Source organism: Giraffa tippelskirchi, chromosome 2, assembly GCF_054371585.1.
Source record: "Giraffa tippelskirchi isolate mGirTip1 chromosome 2, T2T-mGirTip1v1.2.pri, whole genome shotgun sequence".
Taxonomy (NCBI): Eukaryota; Metazoa; Chordata; class Mammalia; order Artiodactyla; family Giraffidae; genus Giraffa; species Giraffa tippelskirchi.
In genome coordinates, this window is record NC_137276.1 from 38,500,347 (window position 1) to 38,513,437 (window position 13,091).

A 13,091-nucleotide genomic window follows, 5' to 3' on the forward strand; every position below is an offset into this window, starting at 1 on the left:
ACAGGAGAAAAGGAAGCATCTGTCTTTGTCAATAGCTCAGAAAGTGGAGTTACCGCAGAAGCTTGGTGGTGGTGTGTCTGTGAGATGCCTTACTGAAGAATACAGTGTGGGGATCATCACCATTTATGACTTGTACAGACAGAAAGATAAGTTCTTAAAATTTTACAGTGACAGTAATAACAAAGTGCTAGTGAAAAATAGAAAAACATTTCATAGGACCAAAAACAAGGATCTTGACTGTGTGTTAACTGAATGGATTCAACAACAAAGAAGTCAAGATATGCCACTGACTACCTTGTAGGTCATAAAACAAGCTAGGCTATACCATGAAGAGCTGAACATTGAGAGTGAGTGTGAATATTCAGAAGACTGGCTGTAAAAATTTTAAAAGCATCGTGGTATCAAGTATCTTAAAATCTGTGGTGAAGAAGCTGCTGATGACCACTGAAAATTACACTGATGAATTTGCCAAGATTATTAGCCCTGAACACATTTACAGCTCTGTACTGGCACTACATTCCTAGACAAACCTTAACAATGGCAGACAAAAAGGCACCAAAAGACGTCTAGGATGCTAAGCAAAGGTTGACTGTTCTTGCGTGTGCTTAGTCTGCAGACACACACAAGATAAAACTGACAGTGATTGCGAAAAGTCTGTATCCAAGATGTTTAAAAGGTGTGCACAGGGACTCCCCCGGTGGTCCGGTAGCTATGACTCTAGGCTTCCAGTGTAAGGGGCCCAGGTTTGATCCCTGGTCAAGGAGTTAGATCCCACGTGCTAAAACTAAGACCTAGTGCAGCCAAATGAATACATTTAGAAAAAAAAAAAAGGTGTACACAATTTACCTTTGCAGTATTATGCAAACAGGAAAGCACCAGTAACAAGAGAAATCTTTTTAGATTGGTTGCATTAGCACTTTGTGCCAGCAACATGAACTCATTGCAAGCAAGCTGGACTGGAAGACAATTGGATAACTTTACTGTGCATAGACAACTGTTCTGGACATCCCCCTCCTGAACTTCTTGTGAAAAATAATGTTTATGGCACTTACTTCCCCGCCCCCCAACCGTGTGACATCCATAATATAACCCTGTGACCAGGGAATTCTATGCTCCTTGAAGAACAAGTATAAATGCTTCTTTCCTTTTTTTGAGTAGCATTCTTGCTTTGGTCAACAGAAGCCTGAAAATCCAAGATTTTCTTAAGAATTTAGTCTCGAGAATGCCCTTTGTGTTAGTCACTCAGTAATGTCCGACTCTTTGTGATCCCATAGACTGTAGCCTACCAGGCCCTTCTGTCGGGATTCTCTGGGCAAGAATGCTGGAGTGGGTTGCCATTTTCTTCTCCAGGGGATCTTCCCAACCCAGGGATCGAACTCAGGTCTCCTGCATTGCAGGCAGTTCTTTACCCTCTGAGCCACCAACCCAACTGCTAATGCTTAGAATGATGTCAATAAATCAACACTAACTAATACTTGGTACAGACTTTGTGCCACAATGATGTTTGAAAATTACCTGACCGATAAGGATTTTGAGGTATTTAGAGACTCCGGTTAGAAGATGATAGCAAAGCTCATTACTTTTGCCAAAAACTTATCAGCTGAAAGTGTAAATATAGTTGAAAGAAGCAGACTTTGAAGAGTTGCTGAACACATAATGATGCCCGCATGTGCTTTCTTTGAGTGATGGGGAAATTGCTGAGAGAGTGTTAAGTACAGATCAGTACAAAGATAGTAGTAGTACTGACAGTGACATCATGATCACAGGTGAAAAAAATCTCCAAAGACCAAATGGTGAAAATGTGTGACCAATTAATTGCTAGCCTTGAACAGTGTATGTTTATCAGTGAGCAAGAGATTATGACTGTTTACTCATGTAAATAGAAACTGCTGGAGTTCCCCTGTGGTCCAGTGGTTAAGAATCCACCTGCTGGTGCAAGGGACATGAATTTGATCCCTAGTCCAGGAAGATGCCACATTCTTTGGGGCGACTAAGTTCATGCGGCCACAGCTACTGAAACCTGCTTGCCTAGAACCCGTGCTTCACAAGAGAAGCCGACACAATGAGAAGCCTGCACACCATATCTAGGGAGTAGCCTCTGCTTGCCACAGCTAGAGAAAGTTCTTGTGCAGCAACAAAGACTCAGCACAGCCAAAAATAAAGTGAATAAATAAAAATTTTTAAAAACAGAAACTGCTTAAACACAAGCCTGAGTTTAGGGAGACCAGTAACACTGAGGAAAATCTTCAAAAAGGAAAGTTTCTCTGTGTTTGGTAACACTTAATCACTTGAGGATTCTGTTTCTGGATCCTCATCAGATGTTCAGCTCCAACCTGGTTTCACGGCCAATGGTAACACCAGCATCATCTCTTCAAGAAGTGATATTTGTTGCATGTGTTACAGGTTTATTTTCATCAGTATAGATTTTAAATATTGCTAAGACCTTTCCTAGAAATAAGCTTTATCATAAGCAAGGAAAGAAAGAAACTTGGGACTTCCTTGGCAGTCTGGTGGTTTAGAGTCTCCCACTGCAGGGGGCACGGTTTCAATCCCTGGTTGGGGAACTAAGATCCCACATGCCCAAATTTGCTAATTTATTTACATAAATAAGGTATATTTTTTATGGTCTTTTTTTCACTTTGAATTTTCATAGATTTCTTTGCATAAGTATTAATGCATTACACACCCATTTGTAGTGTTATAAAATCTAGTGTATATACCATATTCCACGGAATTCGTTTCTTTTTAGATTGAAACAAAAATCTAATTTCCAAAACACATTCTTCCCCAGGCTTTTGGATAAGAGATTGTAGACCTGTAATTCTTACCTTAGAGATATGTTGTAAAGACTCCATGAAATGCATAGCACATAGTAAGCACTCATTTAATGTAATTACTATTATTATTCCATTCCCCTGCTCTTAAGAGTAAAATGTTGGACAAGGTCTTTTTGGCATTGAAGTTAATAAGTTGACAGCAAAGGTAATAATAATCATGAAGTTAATAAGTTGACAGCAAAGGTAATAATAAGCATTCTTCCAATTTTATGACCCTAATAGACGCTTTGGAAATATACTGCTGATAATATGTACTAGGAGTTATCTCCCTAATTTTCATCTAAGAAGCATTTCCTAAATCAGAGAATAGAAAATGTTATGCTACAGTAGGCTACAGTGCACGTTTATAAAATACATACACCTCTAGTTAGCCCTTATTTTATTCATGAAAGAAATACAATTATTAATACATGCTTATCTGTTAACCATTCTTTCCGCTCCCTCTTCCATAAGTACCACATAAACCATAATTTAATCTTCCTTGTGAGCAAGGATTTATCCTAACCCTCTGTATAACCTCGGCCGCTATCGTAAGATCTTGGACATGGCTGAATAAATAAAATTGGCATTGTGTTTTATAAATAAAGCTGCTGTTAGCCTGATGAGTGTGAATTGATTCTCTATAGCCTAGTCTCCTTTGTTTTCATTTTTCTGTAGTGTTTGTGTATTTAAAATATAAGATTCATTGCTTTTCTCTCATAAAAGGCATACATAGCTATTGTAGAAAGCATGACTTATAAGGAAGAAAATTAACTCACTCCTAGTTTTACAACCACTTCCCAGGTAGCTCAGCAGTAAAGAATCCACCTGCCAGTGCAGGAGATGCAGGTTCGATCACTGGGTCAGAAATATCCCCTGAAAAAGGAACTGGTAACCTACTCTGGTATTCTTACTGGGGAAATCCCATGGACAGAGGAGCCTGGCAGGCTACCGTCTATGGGGTTGCAAAAGAGTTGAACATGACTTAGGGACACTAAAAGAACAATATTACAGCCAGTGACAATCACTCTTAACCTTTGTTTACTTCAAAAGCTATCTATGATGCTGATCTATAAGCCCTACAGGGGGTACAAATTGCAGGCTTTCCATTCATTCCTCTTGTCTGCAGTGCCCTCAGCATGTACAGTAGCAGGCATATAACAGATTTAAAGAAAACACACCCTCACACCTTCAGGGATCAGATTGTGTTCACAGGTTCTTTTAGCCAGATTACCTTTAGTTGACACTATCTTGTATTTTCCCATATTAATCCTATTTGATCTGACAAAATCTGATTTTCTACACTGCATTCCAATTATCCTTTTTACTTCAGGACCTCTATTCCCTGGCCCTGGGGAAACATTATCCAGCAGCCGCTCTGCCAGACCAGCCTTCCTTTCTCTATTGTCCTCACCGCTTCCCCATCACAATGGTCCCCTTCATTTCCCATTATCTCAGCCCTGCCTCTCTGCAAGCTGCTCTTATAAGGAATAGTAACCTTCACCTTCGTGTGGACTCACAGGTAACCTGACTGGAGATTGGTTCCCATTCTCCACTCAGCACTGTTCTTGGATTGGGACGAGCTGATGTTGTGCAGGAAAGGCATGGCATGGAAGAGAAAGAGAGTCTCCATGGAGAGAAAAACAGCAGCAACTCCATTTTGGTAAGTAGGGATGTGAGGGGTGGGCCCTGTGTCCTCAGTGGTACCCATGTCAGTCTCAAAATGAGTCATTGAAATAGGTGTGAGCTAATGGGAAGAGGCCTGGAGTTAACTGTGCCATTATGGAAATCTCAGCCCGGCTCATGATTAAAAGTACACCCCACTGATATGTAAGCCAGATGAACAACTAGCTCTAGATGACACTAGAGTTGTTATGGTGAGCCAGACGCTGGGAACTGGCCTTGTGTGATTTTATTTTTGGACTTTATTCCCATGTTATGCCAGGGTTTTCTATAATTTTTATAAAATTATAATAATAGATGATGTTCTCCTCCCAAGTAATATGCTTTACTTTAGCTGCTAATTTCTTTACCTAGGGATAATTTTTAAATTGTCATCTATCCTTAGTTTTCTGAAATGTTACCATCAAGTGTCCGGATGTGATCTGGGTTTGGTTTGGTTTTGTTTTTCTATTCATTTTAAGCAGAACTCATGGGCTCTTTCATTGGAGGTGTCATGTCTTTCATTGACAATGAGCTATTTTATTCTGTTGGTTTTTTAATATTTCTTTCCCTTTATTCCCTCCATTCTTTCCTTCTGGGACACCTCTTTGTTTTTCTTCAAATATTTGGTGATTCTCAGTTGTTCATCTGTTTGCATTTTCAGTTGTCTCTTAGCCTTGCGTGTATGTTTGGGTGCTTATCTGTTCATTGTTTCTGCTTCCTATGGTTATAGAGAAAGGACATATCACCAGATCAAGTGGATCAGTAGCTGGTCTTCTGAGCATGGGAACTCCAACTTTCTTCTGGGGTACATACATCTCTTGGTTATTACCCTGCTTATAATCCCCAAGAGGTCCCACCGGAATTACTTTGGCTGTTTGCTGTGTAGCACAGGTGGAAGGAAGAAAAGAGGAACTGCCTGATTGTTCCTACTGCTGGAATGCTACCAGAATCACCAGAAATGTTGGTTTGGGACTGCCTCCTGACCCTGTATCTCCTTTCCCTAAGCTTGGAGCAGTACTGAAGCCTGACTCACAATTTACAGGTGCCCTCTTCTTTAATGTTGGACAGTGTGTCCCTCTTCAGTGTTTTCCCAGTTCTACTTTCTGTGTTTCAGCAGTTCTTGCAGAATGTTTGATCCATTTAGAGCAATTCTTCTTGCAAGTCAACATGATCTTCAAATATCTATATATCTAGAGACATATAGAATCTATATTTATAGGTATCTATAGCTATATATCCTTTAGGTTAGTTTTAGGGTTTAGATCAGGGGAGGAAGCCTGGATGAGCATGTTTGTGTTTGGACTGCCATCTTGATCCAATATTTCTGTAGAAGTTTTCCAACATTTTTAAAAGACATACTACTTTTCAAATGAAATCTCATGTAGAGGATCAATGTATTAAGCAGGTAAATGCAAAACTGATCTAGTTGAAGCCAAAGAAGCAGCCCTGTATGTGAACTCATTGGTCTCCTTTTGACCCTTCACTGCAGCTACTGAGACCCTCCATGGGATCTTAGAACTCTGCAGAACAGGTGAAAAACCTCTGACAAGATTTATAGTCCAGGAATGTCTGATCCATAACAGGTTCTTAATAAATACTGCCTATCATTATGAATAAAAGGATACAATATGTGGATGGAATGGAATACTACTCAACCATAAAATAGAATGAAGTTTTGCCATTTGCAACCATGCAGATGGGCCTGAATGGCATTAGGCTTAGTGAAATAAGTCAGACAGAGAAAGACAGGTATTTTATATTATTACTTATATGTGGAATCTGAAAAATGAGACTAGTGAATATAACAACAAAAAAAAAGACAGTTACAGAGAACAGGGTTAGGGTACTAAGAGATACAAAGAGATATAAACTGCTATACATAAAAGAAGCTACAAGGGCATATTATACAGCACAGGGAATATAGCCAATATTTTATAATAAGTATAAATGGATTATAATCTTTCAAAATTGTGAATTTTTAATTGTGAATTTAAAATTGTGAATTCAGGTACTGTATACCTGAAAGAAAATATTGTAAATCAACTTACATGCATGCGTGTGTGCTCAGTCGTATCTGACTCTGTGACCCTACAAACTGTAGCCTGCCAGGCTCCTCTGTCCATGGGATTTCCCAGGCAAGGATACTGGAGTGGGTTGCCACTTCCTTCTCCAGGGAATCTTCCTGCTCCAGTGATCAAACTTGAGTCTCCTGCATCTCCTGCATTGGCAGGCAGATTCTTTACAACTGAGCCACCAGGAAAGCCCAAATCAACTTAAACCTCAATATTATAAAGTCCCCAATTAACAGACCAAAAAAACGTAGCGATCATTATTATTACTATTAAAATCAGTGCCCCTCTGCCTTACCTAACCCAAAGCCTTCCATAGGTCCTGATACCAGCTTCTGCCATTCATTCTGGCAGTCCCATCTTGAACAGAAGGAAAAAAGTTTTTTTTTAGAGAATCAATAGCAACCAACTACCTGGTTAGTATGGCCGACTGCCTTCCCAGGTCCTCCCATCTTAACCTAACTTAATCCTTACAGTGATGCTATGAGGCAAGTGTTTGATCTCTAGGATATGATGAAGAAATAGAGGTTCAAACAGCCAAAGCAGAAATATACACAAATTCAAATGAGTAAGAAATGTCCAGTTATTTTATTCTCTAAAATTTAATTAAATCTAACTCCTAACATGGTTCCACTGGAATGGCAAGAAATGACATCTTAGCCATTTGAGGGCTTCCTTCATGGGACTTGACTCAGGATTCTGGTTCTTGCCCAGTGTGCTAAAGCATGGAGGGGGCCCGCCCCTGTCCTTTCTTATCCAACTGCATGATTACCTGCTGGATGCCCATTCTCTGTACTAGGAAATTTCCTCTGAAATGAGACGTGCCATGTCTTCTGTGTGACCTGCGATGTCAAGGATCTTTGAGGGGCTGGGGTAGGTCAAGGTACACCTCACCATACACCTTTCCTCTCTAGGCACTAGCATCCTCCTCTAGCTACTCAAATCTCTGGGCTCCTCTCCCTCCCAGGCCTCCCCTTTTTTAGTGACAGGTATAGTTGTCTTTTCCTTCTTGCTTCCCTCAAAGAGTCTCCCTTTCTCCTCTCTTTCTAAGAATGCATAGGAGAAGCTAGCCGAGTTTGAACTTTAACAAAGCAAAAAGTGGTCCATGGCAATGTCTTTCCTTGTGCAAAAAAACCCCAAGGCAGGAAAATACCAAGAGTCTTCTGCTGAGAAAGGGGATGGTGAGCATGGGGTCTGGAGAATATAAAAAAACTGATTCTCAATAAGTTTTCCTGCCACAAAAAGTAAGTCACCGATTAACCCAAAGGCCCACAGTAGTAAGATACAGACCAACACCAGCTGACTAGAACATGCCTGGATGGACCAAGTTGCAGTCTGTGCAGGGGAGGTGCCCAGGGCAGGGGAGAGCAGCAGCTGCAAATGCCAGCTTAGAGCAGCGCTGTGACCACACTGATGGAGATCATGACTGGACCACATCCAGGGACTTGAGTCTTAGCAGAGTCTGCAGTCCGAACCCAAAGCCATCTCACTACGGGGACATTCCATCATCTTACACGAGACAAACACAGTGTGTCCCCAGGAGAGAATCTAAATTATTCTGACCTTGGAATTTCCACATGGGGATGCTTATGTAAAGCTGTACTTAGAAGAAACAGAATGACAACACTATTAAAGAGCACTTACATGGAACAAACTCAGCCTCCTTCTCAAATTTTAGTATATGAGTTACGTAAGGGAGAGTTAAAACAAAATGACCTGTTTCTACATAAATGTGCAGCTTTCAGACTTTGAAATTATATCCCTTTGAACAATTTTATATTTTTGTATGGAAGACTTTTAATCCCTTTTCAGACAACCAAGAATTGCATTTTGTTCTGAATTAATTTACTTTCAATGCTAATAGGAATAGTTTGTTGTTACTCAGAGATAAAACTTTAAATGGCCAAGAAGTTAAATCACAGAGAAAGCTGAGCCACCTAATTTTGGACCTATTGTTATTTTTATGTTTACAGTAGTAGTTTTATGTTGACCTCAACTGTCAAAAACACATTAAAAATAAAAAAGCGAGGGTGTGGGTGGTAGTGTAATTTCTCTGAACAGCCAGAATAGTGGTCATAATGTTTATGTTTTTATAAGTGAGTCCCTTAGAGACACAATTTTTATGTTTACCCCAGTTCACTTTTTCCTTACTAAACATTCTACACATGTCATAAATTAGGGGAAAAAACAAACAAGAAAATTGAAAGTTCAAAGAAAAACTTTCCTGGAAACCTACCACCCAAAGACTACCACTGCTAACATTTCCATCAGTTTCTTTTGGGGTATTTTCCTGTATATCTGTTTCAAATTCCCAATGTTATTCCTGTTACTTCTTTCTTTTATAGTCATGGTCAGCATTGACTTCTCTTTTGTCTTTTTTACTTATTATTGTAAAATAAGAATTTCCCCCATTTAAAAATTATACTCTTCATAAGCCTTTTTAATGGCTAATAGTCTGTCATGTATGTGACTACATTACGATTCACTTAACTAGACAGATTGTCTTCCAGAAAACCCATTCCTCCGGGTTCCATACCTTTCCTCTCAAATGTGGCTAAGGGTTTCTGGATGCCACAGGATAAATATCTACATATACATTACCACATGTAAAACAGAGAGCCAGTGGGAGTTCCATGTATGATGCAGGGAACCGAAAGCTAGTGTTCTATAAAAACCTAAGGGGTGGAAGGGAGGTTCAAGACGGAGAGGACATATGTATACCTAATGGCAATTCTTGCTGATGTATGACAAAAATCATCACAATATTGTAAAGTAATTATCCTCTAAATAAAAGAAATATCAGTTCAGTTCAGTCGCTCAGTCATGTCCGACTCTGCGACCACATGAATCGCAGCACAGCAGGCTTCCCTGTCCATCACCAACTCCCGGAGTTTACCCAAACTCATGTCCATCGAGTCGGTGATGCCAGCCGGCCATCTCATCCTCTGTTGTCCCCTTCTCCTTCTGCCCCCAATCCTTCCCAGCATCAGGGTCTCTTCCAATGAGTCATCTCTTTGCATGAAGTGGCCAAAGTATTGGAGTTTCAGTTCAACATCAGTCCTTCCAATGAACACCCAGGACTGATCTCCTTTAGGATGGACTGGTTTGCTCTCCCTGCAGTCCAAGGGACTCTCAAGAGTCTTCTCCAACACCACAGTTCAAAAGCATCAATTCTTCTGCACTCAGCTTTCTTTATAGTCCAACTCTCACATCCATACTGCAGTGATTTTGGAGCCCCCAAAAATAAAGTCTGACACTGTTTCCACCGTTTCCCCATCTATTTTCCATGAAGTGATGGGACCAGATGCCGTGATCTTTTCTGAATGTTGAGCTTTAAGCCAACTTTTTCACTCTCCTCTTTCACTTTCATCAAGAAGCTTTTCAGTTCCTCTTCATTTTCTGCCATAAGGGTGGTGTCATCTGCATATCTGAGGTTATTGATTTCTCCCGGCAATCCTGATTCCAGCTTGTGCTTCTTCCAGCCCAGCATTTCTCATGATGTACTCTGCATATAAGTTAAATAAGCAGGGTGACAATATACAGCCTTGACGTACTCCTTTTCCTATTTGGAACCGGTCTGTTGTTCCATGTCCAGTTCTAATTGTTCCTTCCTGAAAATAAAGTAACCAATTTTCCACAAAATTGGAAGAGTCATTCTAAGATGAACCTAGCTCAGATATTATGAAATAGAGCAAGAAATGTAAATAAATTTTTAATATAAAGCATGAAAAGGATTTTTAAAGTTAGATGAAATGTGATAGAAGAGAAAATTATTAACATTTATGCAGTGTCATCACAACCCACAATGTAATGGTCATTTGTGATTCATGTAATGTTTGTAATGTAATGGTCATTTGTGATACATACAACATTTGTTGTTTTGTGACTGGCTTATTTTACTTAGCAGAATGTCCTCAAGGTTCATCCATGTTGTAGCTTGTAATAGAATTTTCTTCTTTTTTAAGGACAGATAATAATACTCCTGTAAACCAGATTTTGTTTAGCCATTCATCTGGGGGTGGACATTTGTGTTGCTTCTACCTCTTGGTTATTGTGAGCAGTGGTGTCAGGAACATGGGTGTGAAAATCTCTCTTTGAGATCCTGCATTCCATTTCTTTGGATGTACACCCAGCAGTGGGATTTCTGGATCATGTGATGGTTCTGTTTTTAATATTTTGAGGAACCTCCATATTATTTTCCATAGTAGTATAATCCATTTAAAAAGAAAGAAGGTATACAAAGAAACGTCCTATTTGTAGAGGGTCAGGCTGGACCAACACTCTTGATTCACAGGGGGTAGGAATTCGCTTAACAACGTCAATTGTTCCCATTCCTTTCCCTGACAAAGCCCTGATTTTTGTTCAAGTGTCCGATTTTTCTTCCGGAGGCCCAGTACTCAAAGGAACTGAACCTCATTCCCAGCTTTGGGAGTGTGTCTTGCTTACTCTGAACCACTCGTGGTAATCTCACCACCTTGCCATTGAATGGTTTAGGAGCCCAGGCTTCAGTCATTCATGGCACAGCTCCCTTGGGGAGTGTAATTGGCAGAGGAGTGGAACCTGTGATGTCAGTTGACCCCCTCAGTCAGACTGAAGGGAAAGGTTTCTGTGGTACAATGGGTGAAAGGGGTTTTTTCTCCTGTAGAACATGAACAAAGAAATGTGTGTCCCCATTTGCTCTTGTAGGCCATTTATTCACAGTGAGGACTCTAATCTAGAGACAAAACTGATACACAAAGGAAGACTGAACCAGGAGAGTATCAAAGAAATGGAGGGAAGTCCTTATGGCAGTGGACCTGCAGCCCTTGGAGCTCTGGACTGCCTGTTAGTAAATTTCTTCGTGTGTAAGCTAGCCTCCACTGGATTTTTCAGTTATTTGCAGCCCTAAGCATCCTAACTGATACAACTCTCCTCTACTGTTGGGGAACCTATGGGGGAATCAGCTCTTCATCTTACAGCCCCGAGGTCTGCATCTCCTCTTTACACATTGGCTGATCAGTGTAGCCTACCGGCTGCCAACTGAGGATGTCACACCTCAGGATATTTGAAAATCTGAGAGAAGGTTCAGTTTTGCAGCTGAAGGAGAGATAAGGAAAGGGGATATCCCTCCGCCAGGAGATGGCCTATAACTAGATCTAATCTGGACGAGGAGAGGCTGTACCCTGGTGGTGACTTTGAAGGAAACAGACTGCAGGACCACTGCTAACGCACACTGTGAATTAGAACAAAAAATACCCTTCCCAAGACACTGTATCTCATATCATGATAAACTCACAATACTTTGTTTTTGTTAGCACAAAACATTTTCCTTTCATTTGCCAGAAAGTTGTCATAATGAATATACAAATGTATGCTATCTAGGGTGTGAATAGTTCTCAGATCTGGCACCACTGAGCCTGGCACCATCTGGACAAAGAATAGAGCAGCCTCTTAGAGACAGAACACAGAGCAGATGAGAAAGCTAGTGGAGACGTACTTACAGTTCAGACATAATTTTGACAAGTAAACACCTTTAACAGGTGAACTGGGTAGGTCAGGTTTTTCTTAATTTCTAATTTTAAAATAATTTCAAACTTACAAAAAACAAGAAAAAGTCACCAAGAACCAAAAATGAGTTCTCATATATCCTTCACCCAGTTTCCAAATGTTCACAATGCATAATGATAATACAATTATGAAAAATAGAAAATTTTCTTCCCATACTATTAATTGATATACAGATATTATTCAAATTTCCCTAATTGTCACACTGATTTTTTTTTCCTGGTCCTGGATCCAATCCGGGATAAAACATTACATTTAGTTGTCATATTTTTCTGTCTTCTTCAGGCTAAGACACTTCCTCAATTTTTTTTATCTTTCATGACATTGATACTTTGGGAGAATACTAGCCAGTTACTTTGTAGAATGTCTTTCAAGTTGGGTCTGATGTCCTTATGATTAAATTTAGCTTGTGCATTTTTGGCAGGAACGCTTCAGAAGTAATGCTGTGCGCTTCTCAGGGCATCATTTCAGGAGTCACATGATATTGCTCTGTCTCATTACTAGTGATGTTAACTTTGATTACTTGGTTACGGTGATGTGAGCCTGCTTTCTGCACTATGAAGTTACTATTTTTATAATTGAGTTTCTCATGTAGAGATACTTTTTAAATATGCATCTATCCTGTTTTTCATCAAACTTTACCTCACTAATTCTACAATCCATTGATGGATTTTACCTACATCAGCTATTATTGTGGCATTGGCCAAATGGTGAGACCAAGATTTGGGCTTTAGAATAAAGTTTGGAAAGAGTTTCCAAATGTAGGTGAGGAACATCTCACAACCTGCCAGTATAATCGATACTATAAAATGAGAGCAGGAATTTTGCAATCAGACAGATCCACCTTCAAATATTGGCTCCAGTGTGTATTAGCTGTGTGATCTTAAGCCAACTAACTGCTCTGAGCATTAGTTATTGGTAAAGTAGGGATGATGGAGTCCACTTTATAGAGTTTTCATGATGGTTATAATGAATAGAAAAACTTTGCACAGTCTCT

General features: G+C 39.9%; 1 protein-coding gene across 5 annotated transcripts in view; it reads left to right on the plus strand.

Moving 5' to 3' along the window:
- The window catches only part of PANK1 (pantothenate kinase 1), a 110,443-nt gene that overhangs the window by 17,043 nt on the left and 80,309 nt on the right, over window positions 1-13,091 (plus strand). For all 5 annotated transcript variants that reach the window (XM_081555759.1, XM_081555722.1, XM_081555732.1 and 2 more), the window contains exon 3: window positions 4,339-4,479. The gene's annotated coding sequence lies outside the window, so the exon portion shown is untranslated. The remainder of the gene's footprint in view (window positions 1-4,338; window positions 4,480-13,091) is intronic.